The sequence below is a fragment of the Rousettus aegyptiacus genome, unplaced genomic scaffold (assembly GCF_014176215.1).
Source record: "Rousettus aegyptiacus isolate mRouAeg1 unplaced genomic scaffold, mRouAeg1.p scaffold_m13_p_11, whole genome shotgun sequence".
Lineage (NCBI taxonomy): Eukaryota > Metazoa > Chordata > Mammalia > Chiroptera > Pteropodidae > Rousettus > Rousettus aegyptiacus.
The window spans coordinates 15,627,419-15,645,456 of record NW_023416286.1 but is presented as its reverse complement, the minus strand read 5'-3'; the positions used below and the strand labels follow the sequence as shown (position 1 = coordinate 15,645,456).

At 39.7% G+C, this 18,038-nt stretch overlaps 1 non-coding gene across 1 annotated transcript; it reads right to left on the bottom strand.

Moving 5' to 3' along the window:
- Positions 1-482: 482 nt before the first annotated feature.
- Positions 483-601, bottom strand: LOC118609606. The gene has a single exon (XR_004953474.1). It is a non-coding gene; the product is annotated as a 5S ribosomal RNA (ribosomal RNA).
- Between the last annotated feature and the right edge of the window lie 17,437 nt (positions 602-18,038).

Genomic DNA, 18,038 nt, shown 5'->3' with positions numbered 1-18,038 from the left:
CATAATATTAGATTAAAAAACCCAATTTGATTGGTGAGTTCAACCCATTTACATTTATACAGTTCTTGTTATATTAGAACTTATTTCTGTTACTTTATTTTGTGTTTTCTATTTATGCTATTTTATTTTCTCTTTTCCTTCCTTTCATTGAACTTTCTTGGGCTGGCTTAAAGTTATTAATATTATTTATGTTCTTATGGTTACCTCTAACTTATTCAGATTCATACTTGTGTTCACTTTTCTATAACTTTATAAGCTAATCACATCTATATTTTTTGCCTTAAACATGGAAATCATTTTCATATACTCCTGACTCCTTTTGGCAACTACTTTTATTAATCCACAATGCCATCTTGAAATCATATAAAGTTTTTTTTTTGTTTTTTTTGTTTTTTTTTTTTTTAGGCAAGGCAATCCTTGGTTGACCTCACAGATTCCAAGGACCTTGTCAGTTTACAATCCCCTTATTATTTATTTTTTTATGCCTACAGCACCTGGTCTTCCTAGGTGATCTCCCATCTTAGTACTAACCAGGCCCAACCCTGCTTAGCTTCCGAGATCAGATGGGATTGGGCTTGTTCAGGGTGACATGGCCGTAGACGAAATCATATAAAATTTTAATTTTGGATAATTATGTACTTCCAATTTTCTTCCTTTCGAAAATTTGGTATTAATTCATTTATACAAATTAACCGAATTACTTACCCTTACTTTCACTATCTCATAGCATCTTTCTGGATGTATCTTTTCTTGCTTGAGTACTCCTTCCAGGAGTATTTTCAAATAGAATCTATGTGTAGTTAAATTTTTAAGTCCTTGTATTATTGAGAATATCTTTATTTCATCCTTAAATGATAGTTTGTGGATATTAAATTCTAGATTTAAAGTTCATTTTCTTTAACACTTTGAAAATATTTCTTCGATGACTCCTTCTAGTGTTATTGATGAGAAATACTTTTGTGAATCTGGTTCTTCTTACTTTGGATATAATCCACTTTTACTCTCAGAAGCTGTTAGAATTTTCTTTTAACCTAAGATGTCCTTAAATTTCATGTCTATGTATGAGTTTTTTCCTTATTTAACCCATTTGGCCCTGCACGAGAGCTTTCTAATTGAGGTGTTATAGCTTTGTTTCAATTTTGGGAAATTTTTAGAAACAATTTCTTCAAATATTTTTTCCCCTCCATTCCTTTTCCTCTTTCTTTTAGAAACTCATAATACATGAGTGTTGGCTATTTTAATTCTGCCCTCCATATCTCTTAAATTTTCTTTGTCATTTTTCATCTTTATTCTTTCTTAAGTCTACTTGGAATAGCACTGGACTTAATCTTCTGGCTCAGTAATTTGTTCTGTGGCTGCTATTTAATCAACTTACTGAGCTCTTTATTTTAACTAAAATATTTTCATCCTCAATGTGATGATTAACTGTGTATTAACTTGGCTAGGCTATGGTGCCCGGTTGTTTGATCAAACACTAGTTTAGATGTTGCTGTGAAGGTATTTTGTATAGCTGCTTAACGTTTACAATCAGTTGACTTTGGATAAGTAAAGTAGATTACCTCAATGATGTTGATATCTCATCAAGTGAAGGCCATCAGAACAAAAACAGAGAAGTTATTCTGCCTCGGGATTGTAACACAGAAATCCTGCCTGAGTTTCTAGCCTGCCAGTATGCCTTACAGATTTTGAACTTAAGACTATGGCTTTAACTCTTGGTTGAATTTCTAGCCTGCTGGCCTACCCTGCAGATTTTGGACCTGTCTGCCCCCCAAATCACGTGATCTAATTTTTAAAAATAGATTCTATCATCTATTTATTATCATCTATCTATCTATCTATCTATCTATCTATCTATCTATCATCTATCATCAATCTATCTAATCTCTATTTCCTATTGGTTCTGTTTATCTGGAGAATGCTGACTAATGTACCCATTAACTTTACTTCTTCATTTTTTTAAAAATTATAACTGCTTTCTCCTTTATAATTTCAATATCTTACCCTTATCTCTTTGAGGATATTTGCTATACTTCTTCTAGATTATTTTCTGTGTTTATTAAATCTGCTTCCTCAAGTATAGTTTGCTCAATGAGCTGTTATTCTTATTTAATGGCTTCTTATTTCCCTCTGTGAATCACACTCCCTTGGAAATAGATCAGTCTCTTTTTTCTATTTGTATCCCCTCCCTAACCAGTTGTTCTTGCTTCTCAGGGAACTCTCTTATCTCCAACTGGGACTGCTCTAATATTACACTTCAATTCTAGTGGGCACTGGCCTTCAACGGCATTGCTACTTTTCTGTTCCATGGTGGGCCAGATACTGACTTTCCAAAGGCAATGTTGGGAAAAGAAAGGGCAGAAACAGAAAGTTTTCTTTGACACCTATGCTCATCTGTGGCCCTGACTTTCCTCCAATCTAGGATGCCATTTCTCCTCCACATAGCAATCCAATCATGTTCTGTGTTCTCAAGAGAGTCCCACAGGTGTAGTGTTAGGTCCTGAGGTTCACCAAATTCCTTCCTGCCCCTGTGATCTCAGAATTTGATTTAGGGGAGGAAGCAGCAACCTGTGTTAGTTTATCATCTTACTGGTACTCTTTCAACCACTCTCCTGATTTGAATGACTGATTGATTGAATGGTTGATGGATGTACAGATTTTCCTGCCTTATAACAGGACAGTAAATCTTGGTTGTGAGAGGGAATTTCATATTTCCTTATTCTGAGTGGAAAAATATTACTTAGTTTCACAAATAAAAATAAATAAAAAGCTGGATAATGTGGCTGACCTGCAACAGTCTTGTTAGAGCTAACAGATCATCTGCGATGGAGATGGAGGAAGAAAAGGGAGGCAGGACATCTTGTTTTGTGACCACCTCTGATATCCCTTGGGCTGTGACCTGATGTCCTACAACAGTGGGCAGAGGGGAGAAGTCTTCTTTCCAGACTTGACTACCTTCTTTATCCCATGATCTGGGATGCTGCTACCACCTACTTAATTGGTATCACCCTGATGTCAAAAGCTGCCTTTGTATTTGGGTGTCATGCATGCCTAATGTGTAAATATGAGCACACTGCAAGGTTAATCATCAGGAGGCTCCCTCTTGGAAAGGGACCCTGTGGAAAATCCCTAGATCTGCTCCCTGAGACAAAGATTTCTATCAGAGACTGGCAAGCTCTTGGCATAGGCAGTGCTGGCCCTGAGCGAGGCTATTCCTGTACAGATGAGAATTTTGGCCCATACTTTTCATATCCGTACAATGTCTTAGTCCAGATGCAGGCAGGGGTCCTAGTGAGCTGCCCAAAGAACCCAGCTCTGTGAGATTTAACAGTACATGAGAAATGGGAGCCGACATTTAAAAATTCTAATTAAGCGCTGTAGCTGATGAGCAGAATTACAAGTTATGCATAGAATTGAAAGTGAAATGGTTTAGAGAAAACATGTCACTATCCCTCATGTGACATATTTTCAAGTCTCTAACAATAACAACTAACATTTATAGGAACTTCATTTGTACTAGGTGGTGTGCTAAGTGTTACCTAGATTATCTCATTAAGGCATACAAAAATCATGAGATAGTCATAGTTATTAATTCCATTAGATGCCACATCCGAGAATTAGACTGATTTGCTCTCTGTCACACACAGAGCAAGTGGCCAAGGTGGTCTGATTGAGTTGGGAGTCTCGTACTTATCTACTAGCCATATTGGTGCTCAGAACCTGGGTGTTATTGTTTGAAGGGTAGACTTTACGCATTTCCCACAAAAAGACATCTTCTTGTAACTTTTTTGAATTGCTTATATTTTTCAAGATAAATAATATTTTAATGCAATATTAAAAAGTGAAAGTTAATGCCAAAACATTCATGATGAACAAAATATCAAAATTTTAAAGACAAAAAATAATCCTGCACTTGGAAGTCCCTGAGAGTTTTATAAAGGAAGGGGTCAGAGTGCAAATGATATTTTGGCAAATTCTGTTCAGTCAATAAAATTCTTAGCAAAGAAAATGAGAAGATCTGAACTGCTAAATGTCCTCAACTGCTTGTACATGACACTTTTTTCTTTTTAACAACATAGTCGAGGTGGGGTCTTGTGAAAGACATTTGGTAACATGAAGTTTAAAATTAGTTAATATTCTCACGGAGTCGAGAAATTGTCAAACATGACAATTCTTTCAATTGAAAACAAGTAAAGAGGTAATCTGGCAAATAATAATGAGTTTGCTTCCATTAAAGCTCAGAAAGTAAAATTATATCAAATTCTTGTTTTAGTATAAATAAAATACAGTTTAAATATAGTGAAGTGGAGTTAAATAAAATGCTCTATTTTAATAGTTTTAATGTTGAAAATAATTTTACATTTGGTACTGATATTCACTATTAAAATATTTTAACATTAAAAAGTTTAATAAACTGTTTTTATATCACCAATTTTTAGTTTTTCAATACTTTCTCCACCACTTGAAAGTTGTAACATTGAAAAAACATCATAAAAGTCACAAAAACATGTCTGTGGGTGCCACATCTTTCTTGGCCTCTGGCCTCCATGATGGCCACACCCCAATTCCAATGGCGGCGCCAACATTGTCCAACCACGTCCCACAGTTTCCATGGTCCTTTTTCTGAATCTGTCTGCATGTCGCATAGAAACTATCCAGAATCTGTAAAAACTACTACAGCACGCTCTGATCCCAAGCCTCAAATCCTTTGTTAAACGGATTCTTTATAAAAATGGCTTTGCTAAAATTTCTTAAAGGCAAAGCACAAAACTCAGGGGAAAGTGCAGAAAATGCGAGGTTCTGTGCTTGCCACCTAAGAAGACCTCCAGGGTGAGGCCACGGTGAAGCTCCTTGATCCGCAACTAGGGCCTGGGAAAGGAAGGTGTTTTACTCACTATAAAGCAGCTCAAAGTAGGTCCACGAGGTCACTATGGGGGTTCCCTGACGCTGCCCCATGGATTCCTGAACTCCTTATTTAATAGACCTTTATTCGCATAAGCTCCTGGTTCTTGAGGATTTAGTGTTAAAAAAGCAGCAAAAGTAGTGGAGAAGCAGAGACATTGAACAAGTTTCCTTTCTTCTGCTGCCATGATTGGCACTTTGCTCCTGGGCCTCTTCCATTTTCCCTTGACAAGGAGGTGACATACATCAGCGAAGACCGACACCACCTGTGTGCAGCTGCCTCAGGTCAAAGGGCAAAATGGCCAGACCTGTACTGCCCGCGGTGCGTGGGTGGGTGCGTGGGGGTGGGGGATGAAGTCGCACATGACCTTCAGAAATTCAGCTGCATGTTTAGCTGAATTTCTGATGCAAATGTCATTTAGCTTTTCTTTTGCCCTTTTGGTATTTGGTATTTTCCTCCTTCAGGTCTGACGATCCTGGGCTCGTATTTTGGGTCTGCTTTACTGATTCACACCATTTCTTTCTGAAGCGGAGACAGTAGAATGTTTAAAATCAGGAATCTTTTCCATTTCCCTTAATCCCGGGTATGTTTTTAGAGAAATGGAATCATGTGCTTCTTATTTATATTAGACTGACTCACATGGACACCCCTGGATATCTTTAGGAAGCCAGAGAAACCATTCCATGAATTTTCTTTGAACTAAGAAGTTGTGTATTTAGCCCAAACTAGATGCAACAGTTGCAGGAAGGGATGGAGGGAGGGAGAAGGGAGGACAGAATGAGACTAACCAAGTGAGCACGGATATTTCGAGGTTTTATTCTGTGAAGCTGGTCCTGAACCCCCTAAAGCAACTGCTTCTGGCTCCTGGTGCTTACCTGGGAAAGTTTGAAGGATGCTCTTTTCAGGACATGCCCAGAACACAGGAATGAGGAATAGAGAAAAAGAGAAATAAATCAACCCAACTATGTCACCTAATAAGACCCAGAACTCTGAAAAAGGTTTGATGAAGTCAAAATGGATAATTTTGCTCCATTAATCCTGAAAAACATACCTGCACAGCCTTTTCTTTCAAAGAGTGCCTTTCAAATAAAGGTGGGAGAGGGGAAAGGCCTCAATGATATGATGCCATCTTAATTCCTTTTTCAAGGAAAATCTCAACTTTTTTTAGATAGGTTCTAATCTATCAAAACTCTGAAAACAAAATGGTGGTATCTTAACCCAGTTACAGGTGTGAAGTTGGGGGAGGTGTCTGTTCATAATTGTTTTCCCGATATGTTTTCAAGTCATGCACACAAGTTGGGGTAATAAAGAAAGCACTTGAGGTCAGTTAAGCGGTTCTTTCTAGGTGGTGGGCTTTTGAGGCATGGGGGCTGAGCCTTTGCTTCAGGCCAGGGCTGATCAATTGTCTTGGCAGCTTAAAAAAGAGAAAGTAAGTGTCTCAGTGGGAGCAGAGTGCAACCATCATCTCCAAGGGCTGTGTGTGCAATGGATGTGAATAAAAGCAGGTTGCAGTGGAAGCGTTATGATTGAGCCTTTTGCTTTTATTATTTGGTTTCCATGGTAAGTCTTTTCAAAAGACTAGGATAACAGTGTTTTTACATAGTCAGGAGAGTAGCACAATGAGTGATGCCATGCATTAGTGGAGGGCGTGAGAGTTTGCAAAGCAAGCTTGTGTGCAATGCCTCATTCGGTCCTCACAAAAGCCCTGTGAAATAGGTAGGGATTATTATTCCCATTTTGCAGAAGAGGAAATTGAGGCCCAAAGTAGTTAACTCCTGGCAACACGGTCAGAACGTAGGTGTTGTCAAAGGGTGGCTGTGGTTTTCAAGGGCCGATCTGCATAGCCTAGGTTCAGGGGTGTCATCTTAGGCTCAACATCTGTGTCTGTCCAGCAAACCCATTCTGCAACCACAATTATGAATTCTCAAATGGGAGTGGCATCTGCAGAGGGCATTTGGAACTGTGTGATAGCTTTTTAATTTTAATCACTTGGGGTGAAGAGAACCATTAATATCTAGACAGAAGGGCCAGGGAGAGTAAATTTTCTACTCCTGGCAGGATCGTCCCACAAAATGAAGGCTTCTGCCCAAATTTTCAATAGTACAGCTGTCAAGAAACACTAAACATCTTTTAAGGACTACATGTTGAGTTTATACATATGATTATATTTGAGATCAAAAGGTTTCCCCTGCTAAAATGAATCTCTGAAAATGACTAGTTAACTGTCCTTGGAGGTACCTACAGCTCTAAACTTCCACTTCTCTCTGCAATCTTGTTTCTGACTTTCTCCAAAGTACCACAGAGAAGGGCTCTGGCTTCCTCTTGTTGGTCTAAAATTCTAAGCTGGAACCATAGAAAGCTGAATATCGTGTAATTGGCAGGTGGCTTGGGCTCTGTGCACAGGGACTGGGTGTTGCAAATCTGAACCACAGGTCGTGGAGATCCTTTGGTCCTCCCTGACTACAAAAAGGAATCTTGCTGCAGATTTCTACGCTTCAGCCAACAACCACGTTAAAGACGTGGGCGTCAGCTTGCCTCACTACCCTGCTGAGAAGACCTGCTACTCACAGATTCCTCCGTAGACTTGAAAGCCGCTCTCCTGTGCAGCATGAGATTTTTTAACTGAAAGTGTTGAAGTTGGGTGTGGCAGAGAAGAAGGTGGTGCACATACACATGAACCTGTCTGTCACAGCCACGAGCTGATGAGAGCTGAGATGTGACAGTTAATTCTCAAACCCGAGAGTGGTGCTGGCAGCATCTCAATCCTTCTCTGACTGTCCTGGCCAACAGGGCTTCCTTACATCTGCTGCCGTCTGTCTCCCCACAGGAACTGGGAGCTGTTGGAAAAGACTGGCATTCTTTACCAACTCTTATTTACACTCAGTGACAGAGGCATCAGTGTAGATCAGGGTAGAATGAGAAAGCTCTTCAGTGCTGCCATAGGCTTCTAACAGATATCCTTTATTGGGCATATCTCACATATTACAATAATGCTGGGGTCCGCACAAGAGCCCCGTGAGGTAGCTGTGGGTATTTCCACTGTACAGATGAGGAAACTGTGGTTTGGAAGGGGTATAGAAACCATTTAAGATGCACAGCTTCTAAGCTGTACAACCAGGTTCCTGCCCACATCTGCCCTTGCTACATGGCATCTTCATGGCTATTGTCTACCCTGCCTCTGTGAGCTTGAGTCTGCTATTGATCTCTGGGGTCCATTTCCTTATGTGAGAACTGCTGGGATCTGAGGGGGCTGGTCGCCCAGACTCCATGGACTTCTTGCTTATTGTCATATCCTCCTGTCTTGTTTGGTACCTGGCATATAGGAAATGCTTAGCAACTCCTGTCTAGTAAAATTAGAAGTCTATGTTTTCCTTCATATATCTGTGCAGTGTCAGTAATCACATTTTATTATAAATTCTACTGCTCAGCTGCCTTGCAAATGAAGGAGCTTCTAGATTTGGTGGGGGGCAGTTTTAGTAAGGAAAGTGGGGGCCACAGTGTGCATAATGACTGGAACTCAGACATAATATATAGGCGAGGTCATATTTCACAAATACAGTGGCCTAAAAGGCTACAGTGCCTGGCCTCTGCTCCTCCCTGACACAGGGCTGGGACTGGGGTGGGGCAAGTGAGGCCTGTGTCCCAGCGGGTGCCAAACAGCTCAGTTATTAAGATAAAGGTTTAATTAATTAATTAAAATCCAAATCAATTAGGTTTAATAGATTAAATTAAATAATCAAAACTTAATTTGATTAATTAATTACTTAATCAACAAATTACATAATAAAAATAATTCCTGATGAACAAATTATCAGCACTATAAACAAAAACAGAATCAGTTGTACTGGTGCCTGGGCTGAGCCACGTTCAAGCCTGAGGCAAAAGGGACAATCACTCATACTGATCCTGTCTTTATTTAAAATATTGGTATTTTGTTTGTCATAAATTTTTTTGCATCAATTTTGATTTTTTTAAAACACTGCATTAACATATAATTCATCTTGATTACTAAGGCTTGTGGCAGTCTTTACTTTTGCACTCAATGCAAGTGCCTCACTTTCATTACCTTAGTTCCTGTCCTGCCCTGACTAAGTCCTCCCACTTGCCCCTCTTATGGATCCAACAGGACCACCCTCTACTTTGTACTGTCCTCTGAACTTGGCAGGTATCTTCTGGCCTCAGGGCCTTTACTCAGGCCATTCTCTTTTACCTGGTCCTCCCTTTCCCCACATATCTGAATGTCTTTGATTCCAACTTCCTTTAACTACTTCTTCATTTATTTATTATTCTTTGCTCAATTATTCTACATGATAGTGTAAATCCTACAAAGCCAGGTGTTTTTATCTGTATGGCCAGGCATGTGGTGGATGCTCCATAAATATTTGATGCATGAAAGAATAAAAGAATATAAAGAACAGGTCTAACTGTTCCTAAAAGCCATAATTAGACATTTTAATCTATGGGACAGTAACCATTGTAGTCTTCTGAAAAAGAAAATAACTATATATAGCTACTATTTATATGTGCAGCCACTATGCTAAGCACTTTTATATGTATATTATCTCATTGAATTCCTCCCTCCCCCACCACATTTTACAGAAGAAGAAAACGAGACCTAGAGAAGTTAAGAAACATGTCCATGTGCAAGCTTCTTGGATTTCCATGTAGATCTGTCTGAGGTTCAGTGACAATATTTGATGTTTGTAGGATGTGTTGACTAAGGAAGGAAGAGATAGGAAGTTGGCAGAAAATCAAAGAAATGTGAGATGAGGGAGGACAGAGGTGATGTTTCCAAATAATTTTTCTTCTCCCACTGTCATTGTTCTACTGTGTCACTCCATCTGCCTATCCAAATAAGTGGAAAGGATGTCAGAACTAGGTTAGGAGTGGCTAGCAGATAATCATTACTCAACTAGATGGAACTCTGTGTAAAAAAAATGTGTTCAGAACTTCTTTTCAAATGAGATTTTAATCTGATTAGCAATGTCGTCTTTTGTAATAGTAGACAAGTGTGCCCTTATGACTCCAGTTTATTAACCAGGTCCTTGCCAGCAGCTCTCAGACCTGATGGGGCAGCCTGGTGAATCTTTTAGAGCTCTTCAAGAGGCAATGGCATTGTCAAGTGGAAATAGCAACTATTAGGAACCCAGGAAACCTGGTATGGCTGCTTGGTTCTGCATGTTATTTCACCTTTCTGGTCTGTTTCTTCAATGATATGATGATAATTGCTTTCTCTCAGGGTGCTGTAAGGATGAAATAGGATGATTTATAGACAGCACACAGCATGATACCTGACATGTAGGAGACACAGCACAGATGTTTGTGTCTTTTACTCTTTTGGTCTTTGTTTTCTAGTTCTTCTTTGTAAGCTGGTCGGTGTGGAAGTAGGAAAAGGGATGAGGGCAAAATCTGGGAGTGGATGGTCTTCTAGTGAACATTAACCAGTAGGGCTAGAGATGACCCTCAAATATTGCCAGTGATTATACAACCCACATTTAAAATGTGATACATGGTAATAAAATGGTGCTCTGAGGAATTTAAAGCATTTTTACACATGATCTGATCAACCTGGGCAGAATTTCTGGGCAGGTACAATCCTTTCCATTTTCAAGACCTGGGAAGGACCAAAGACCTGTCTGGTCTTTTGCATTCTCTCTGCTCTCTGCTCTCTCCTGTGAGCCCACCTGCAAGCAAGGGCAGGCTAGAAGGTAAGTAACACTCTCATAGTGCTTGCACATTGAAGATCTCTATCATCTCAAGCAACAGTTTCTCATTGAGGAAGTAGAACTTTCCAGGAAAGTTTTCTTGAGATGAATTACTGGAACAGCGACTTCATCTTATTAGAGTGAATGTACTCTCATAGAGCCCACGAGGGGATTTGTTTCATTCCAGAGTTCTGAGGGAGCAAGTTGGGACATGGCTAATCCATCTTAATGGATTCTGCCTAATCCATGGAATCAAAAGTATCCTGAATCATTATTGTTATTTTTCTTCTTTCTTCTCCTCCTCCTCCTCCTCTTCCTCCTCCTCCTCCTCCTCCTCCTCCTCCTCCTCCTCCTCTCCTCCTCCTCCTCCTCCTTCTTCTTCTTCTTCTTCTTCTTCTTCTTCTTCTTCTTCTTCTTCTTCTCCTTCTTCTTCTTCTTCTTCTTCTTCTTCTTCTTCTTCTTCTTCTTCTTCTTGGTAGGCTGTTGACCTAGGGCCATTAAAGTAGACAACTCTTTGGAACAAGTTTGGTTAAGAAGAGGTACAAAGGTAGAGCACAACCTTGGATAAAGCTGAACTGCAAGTGAAGTAGATTTTAAGTGCTCCTAGATGAAAAAAAAAAAGATAGCTTGCTATTTGTTTTAACATTGTCCCTAATTGCAGATGATCATCATCAGGCAGCTGCATGTATCTTACTCAATCATACTCAATCCGTTATAGGGACAGTGGTGATCTTCATTCAGGAGGATGCTGGGGAGATAGGATTAAAGCTCAGTGTTGCCGAGATGTGTTTGGCTTGACTGCACCAGCCCGTAGTCCTAAAAACTGGAAGCAACAAACATAAGTAGATGGTTGCTGATCTGTAATCTCAATTAAACCCAACGTATCTGATAGCCCACAGTTCCTGAAGCCACTCAAAAGTAGTTCAATTTTAATTAAAAGTTTCAGCAAGCAGGTAATCACAATCATATCATGGTGGTTTATATTCATTCATTCAACACATTTATGTACAAGGCACTGTAAGAAAATACAAGTAATATAAGGATGAGGGCAGTACAGAGCATTTTCACAGACTTTTCTCTGACTTAATCCTTGCAGAAATCTGATAAGGATGAGTATGTATTATTCCCGTTTTATATGCGAGGTGACCAAAGCTCAGAGAAATGATCAAAATTTGCTTAAAATCTCATGTTTAGCCATACAGGAATCAAATTCATGTCTTCGGAAAACAAATCATTATAATAATAACGTTACTAGACATTTATTATGTGTAGAGGGCCTGACTTAGTTTCCTTACATGTACAGGATTGTATCTAATTGTTAAAGTGATCCTATGAGGTAGGTGTTATTTTTATGGTACCTTGCCACGTCCAGCAAGTGGTAAATTCTGCCACATCCAGCGCGGCTCTGGAAAATATACCTGAGTGGGAATGGTGGGAGATGCAGTAAAGAAAGAAGACAGAAAGCTGGCATCAGGAAGTCCACTGTCCCCTGATGGTGGAGCAGTGGTGTAGTTTTATTTTTGCAAGCTGCTTATATATAGGAACATACAATAGTTGGCATAAGCAGTGTCTCTTAGGCATAACAACACTGTTTCTTCTACTTCTCTAAGGCCACATCTTATCCTGACCTTCAGCTTGTTTTCCTACCTGCGGCCACATTTGTACTTTCTAGTTCTTGGAAGGAATTTGCAGAGGCGAGGTAACCCTTGGTTGCCATCACAGATTGCAAGGACCTTGTCAATTTACAATTTGCTCTCTATAGTACCTAATTCACATGAGTGAACAGGCATAGAAGGTTAAGAAACTTATGCAGAGGAAGTAAGAGGTGGAGCCAGCATCACACCCAGACAGCCTGACCAAGCCCTTGTTCATAGCTCACTGTACTGCCTGCTACAGAAGGGATCTCACTGCCTTTTGATGAGTGGGGCTTATGTTTGCATTTCCTTTGTGGAGGAACATATTAGCCTTGATCCATTCACAATCTCTCCATCCAAGCATTCACTGAGAACCCCCCATGTTCTGGCATGCTTTGTGCCTGTTTCCTGAAGTGGACTTTTCTGGCTGTGGCCTAGGTGACAGGTAGAAGGAGTGTGGACCATTCAGTGCTGTTGGTCCTGTTGCTTTTGTGGGGCTCCCAGAAGGTCCTGGTGGTTATCACAATAACCATTGCTGCCATCACCACACAGCTTATCTATCATCCATCTATCTATCTATCTATCTATCTATCTATCTATCTATCTATCGCATTTACTCTGTGCCAGATATGGTGCTAAGCAATTGGCAAGCATTAATTCATTTAATTCTCACAACATTCTTATTAGGTGACTACAGATATTACATTCATTTTATGGAAGAGGAAACTGGGGTCGACAGAACCCAAGACATGGTCAACCACTCAGCTAATAAATTGCAAAGCTAGAGTACTTTTCTCATAACCCTGGGCAAGATGGTGCACCTAAACTTCCTGGTCCAACAGAAGCATCATTCTGCATGTTGTGGATCTCTCATGAACAGTCAGTCTCAGTGGTTCTCCCACAGGGCTGCCTGCTCTGCCTAAAGCCCCTGCCTGCTCCTGATGACCCTGCACAGAGGCTGTTTATGGGTTTGGAGAAGGCTTCTTCTTTTGTATTTCTTGAGTGTTGCTGTGAGGGAGGCACCTGTGCTGGCTGTGGAAGGGACGATAGAGGGTAAGTGAATGTGTTAAAGAGGGACTGCCTGTCTCCAAGTGAGTGACTTGGTTTTGTTATAACCCCACAATTATACTATTTTCTGTTTTTATCCACTCAAAGATTGATATAATTCAGGTTTGGGGTAAAAGACAAGGGGAGATGTAGAGGGCTTATTTATCTTAAGCTAAAAGAGCAGGCTTAATGTTTTAAATTTATAAGGTCTCAGGCTGCAGGGTTCATGTGCCACTCTGAGTGATGGCCAGCCCTACATTGGTAGGAGTTTGTTTGGGCTGCCATAACAGAGAACCATAGACAGGGAGGCTTAAACAGCATAAATGTATTTTCTTATAATTCTGATCTTGATCTAGGAGTCCAAGATCAAGGAGTTGGCAGGACTGATTCCTTCTGAGGTCTCTCTTCTTGATGTGTAGATGACCATCTTCTAGTATCCTTATTTGATATTTCCTCTATGTGTGTCTGTGTCTAAATTTCCTCTTCTTATAAGGACTTTTGGATTAGGGCCTGCCATAAGAATCTCATTTTACCTTAATTTCTGCTTTTTTTAATTCTTTTTTTAAATAAAATGACATTTTATTGTGTTATGATGTTAGTATTTTGGGAACAATTTCCCCTCTGTCTTATAAATTTTCTGTAATGTGGTATCTTTTTAAAAAATCCTTAATTATCTCTTCAAAGGCCCTATCTTCAAATACAGTCACATTGTAAAGAACTAGGGATAAGGGCTTCAACATATGAATTTTAGGGGTACACAATTCACCTCATAACAATATCAGAGCAGCAGCAATCTGTGGTGAGGGTCCATTTTGGTTTCTCTGAGTCTTAATAGAGGTAAAGTGGGAGAGAGCAACAGGCAGTCAACAAAGCTGATGTACAGGTGGGGAAGATCTGGGCTAACCTCCTTCCTTTCTTGGGCAACAGGCTGCCTGGAGATGAGATGATCAGTTAAAGCTTCAGAACTGACAGGTAGATCCTAATCATTCTTGGATCCTTCGATGTGTACCACAAAATACTTCCTGGCTTCATCCTCCAGCAGAGCCAAATGAGATAGAAGAAGAGAGGGCTGGTCCTCAGAACTGGATACTGGACTCAGAGGCAGCTGCTGAGACAGTGGAGGCTGAATCATTCATGTCTCTGAGCTAAGGCTCGTTTAGAGGTGGACAAAGCAGCCTTTGTCTAAGGCCCAAGGGGATTGTTGGTTTCATGAGCAAACATCCCAGGATGGGGCAGCAACAAAGTTCCCTTCCTTCATTTGATGGAGCAAGAGTTGGCAGGACACATTCTCCCTGGGGAGTGGAGGGGAGGGATCTGGAGCAGAGGTGGAGAAAGCTGCCAAGTTAGTGGGAGGGAAGCTTGAGCTGAATGAATGCGGGAGAGAGTGGGAGGCAGAGGAGCAATTCCAGCACTGGCTACCAACTATCAGAGATGGGGAAGGTCACCAAGTGGTCTTTTCTAGCCTTTGTTCTGTAAAGAACTGCACAGCTGGTCATGTGGGGCACACTACTGAGGTATATGACACAACTTAAGAAATGTCAGAGAAGTTCAAAAAAGTTTGGTTTCCAAAATTGAGACAGCTTTGGTTTGAACAATGGGTTTAAGAATCACCCATGAACTTGAAGCTCCAGACTGAAATTTTCCTATTAGATCATTCACCGATTTTCAAGTTATTAAGAGCATACCTACAGATGGATATGACGGCAACAGATAGATATTTGGATTGTTTTCTCTAATTATAAAAAATACATTATTGTAGCAAATTTGAAAAATATAGATATATAGCCACAAAAGATAAAATGTAAAACCACCTATGAATTTTGAGATAGATACTATAAAGGGTTTTGGCATTTAGCCCTCTAGGATTATCCTTTTGTAATTGTACAGATACGTATAAATGTGTAGACATATATTTGTACAAAATTAATTTTATGAAAGGGATCATTCAATACACACTTTTCATTTAATGTAATTTGAACATTGCTGACAAGTTTCTATATTATGAGTTTAAATAACTGTTTAGTAGTTAGGATTTACCAGTTTCTTTAATTTTCTACTGTGGGATATTTTTTCCACTATTATAAACAAGGCTTAAGATCCTCATAGAAACCTTTCCATGTTCTGTTTTATAACAGGTGTGAACTTAGGACTGGATGCCTTTGAATTTCTTAACCATATCTGGGAAGATATTATAAGGTATATTTGGTAGCTTAGCCGCCCACTAGGAATCACGAGTGGGATTGTGGAGCCCACATATTGGTGCAGCTATGTTACAGATTAACCTATTTATAATCTAGATGAATGGAAACGGTGTCCAGAATGAGGAGTGTCAGGCCATGTCTGAAGAACTGTGCAACAGTCTCATGTTAAGTATAACAGAAACAATGGCAGTTTGGAGAAGGTCTGGGTGAGGGATTCCTCTGAGGTTCCTTCAAAGCAGTTTTAAGTTTATAGAACAAAGGCTGCTCCTTTGGCCTCAGAAAGTGTGGACTTAAGCTTTTTTTCAGTCATCATGGACCAAAACATGGGAGAAGGAATGCCAGCAACTGATCGAGTTGAAGCCCAGCGACCTTCTGTACAAGAAGTCTAGATGGCAGATATGGTGGATCTGCATTTATTGGAGGCCAAGACTCTGTCTTGTCCATCATCCTTAGTGCCTGGCTTCCATACTGAAGATTACCTCATGGTCTCATATGACAGAGCTCCAACCATTACATCTTCATTTCAAGCAGTGCTGATATTTGCTCAGAAGGTGCATATGTGGCCAATTAGCTGTTAAAATATTATTGTATTTCTGAATGAGTGAGCAAAGAGCCACTGTCTCTTGTCATCCCTGGATCATCCCTAAGATCTAGCAAGCCCCAGAAGAATCTTCCAGGACTTCGTTTAGTCCTAAGGCTGATGTCCATTAGAACGGTTAAACATGTTTAAAATTATCCCCAATTCTAGGTAGGAAGAAGCGAAGGACAAGTAAAAGGGATGACTTTCCAGGTAAACCTTTTTCACAGGCTCCACCCATCAACTTCTGATTACGGCTCATTAGCCACCCCTATCTATAATGCAGTCTGGGAAATATAGTTCTGTAGCCAACAAGATATTGTCCTTCCAACAATATAAAGTTCTCTTTCTAAGGAAGCAGGAGTGTTGGATAGGCAACCCTGCTCAGAAGAGCAAACTCAGAAAACCACAGTGGAGGAAACTCAAATTTTCATATCTTAGTGTGAATAATGTCCTAAATCAAGTCAGCAATATTTTGAGGGGAGATAATTCTCAATTAGAGTTGCTTGGTGTGTGTGTGTGTGTGTGTGTGTGTGTGTGTGTGTGTGCGCGCGCGCGCATGTGTGTGCACGTGCACAAGCATGAGATGTGGGGAGGAGAGGGTAGAAGGTTGGAGGAGTTATGCAGTTGAGATGTTGAATTTCCAAAAAGAAGAGGCACAGCATTTGTAGCTATTCTGTTTGTCAGAGAAGAACATGATTTTGTCCTCTGTGTAGACCAGCTGGCTAAGAAAATCCCTCCTATATTTTTTGGAAAAAAAAGAAAAAAGAAAAAACCAAAAGAATCCTCTCCTAGAAGCTGGTAGGGGTGTATATTAGAAGACAATTTGACAGTATTTAGCAAAATAAAAAATTCACACACTATTTGACCAAGCAAATCCACTTCCTGAAATCTATCCCAAGAAATATTCATCTGCTTGTGTGAAGATGTATGCACAAAGATGTTGATTGTAGTGTGGCCTTCAAATGGGGAGATTGGAAACTACATGAACATCTATCAATATAGGAATTGTTAAACCAAATTAGTGTTGATCTATTCTGAAGAATTTAAAAAATGAAGTAGACTTATTGTATATCTTGAAAAATCCCCAAAATACATTTGAAGATAAATAAGCATATTGTATAACAATTTAAGTAGAAGTTTAGTATATATTACTTCCGTAGGAAAAAAAAAAGTGTATACAATACATATATGCCTGTATAACAGGGAACTGGGTGAGGGCCCCACACTGTTGACAGTGAGGATGGGTAGTAAGTGTTGAAGAGATTTTTTTTTTATGTTTTGTTCTGTATACTGTTTAACTGGAGCATATTCATGAATTATTTATGAAATTAAAAAAACACTCAGGTTGACAAACAACCCATAGAGTCTTCGGAGTGGGCAGCTAGGGAAACACATCAGGACTGGTAGGTAAAAGACTGTTGTGTTTTTAATACAGCATAAAAATAATGAGATAATATAATAAACCTACAATAATAATAATAACAAAAACAACATAGCAAACACGTAGTTCTTACTATGAGGCAGGACGGTTCCAGGTGCATTATATATATTAACTTATTTAAAACTCACAACAACCCAATAGGATTGGTGTTATTGTGATTTTTATTTAACAGATTAGGAAGCCAAGGCACAGAGACATGAAGTTGTCCCAGGTCACACACATGCTAAGAGGCAGAATGAGGAATTGAATCCAGTCGTTCTGACCATAGAGGACATGCTGTTAACCTCAGGTAACATTGCTTGTGTGCATTTGTGGTACTGCGCATAGTTTGCAGGGCAATTTCACATACATGATCTCATTGATTCTTCAGAGTCCTGTGTTATTACCTGCCCGCTCTGTGCTGGGCACAAGGCTAGCTGCCTTATGATTTCACTTGACTACTCTTCATTGCTCATTACTCCTCATTGCCCATTTACTCTTCATTACTCTTTATAGTCTCCATTATGCAGATGGAGAAACAGATTCAGAGA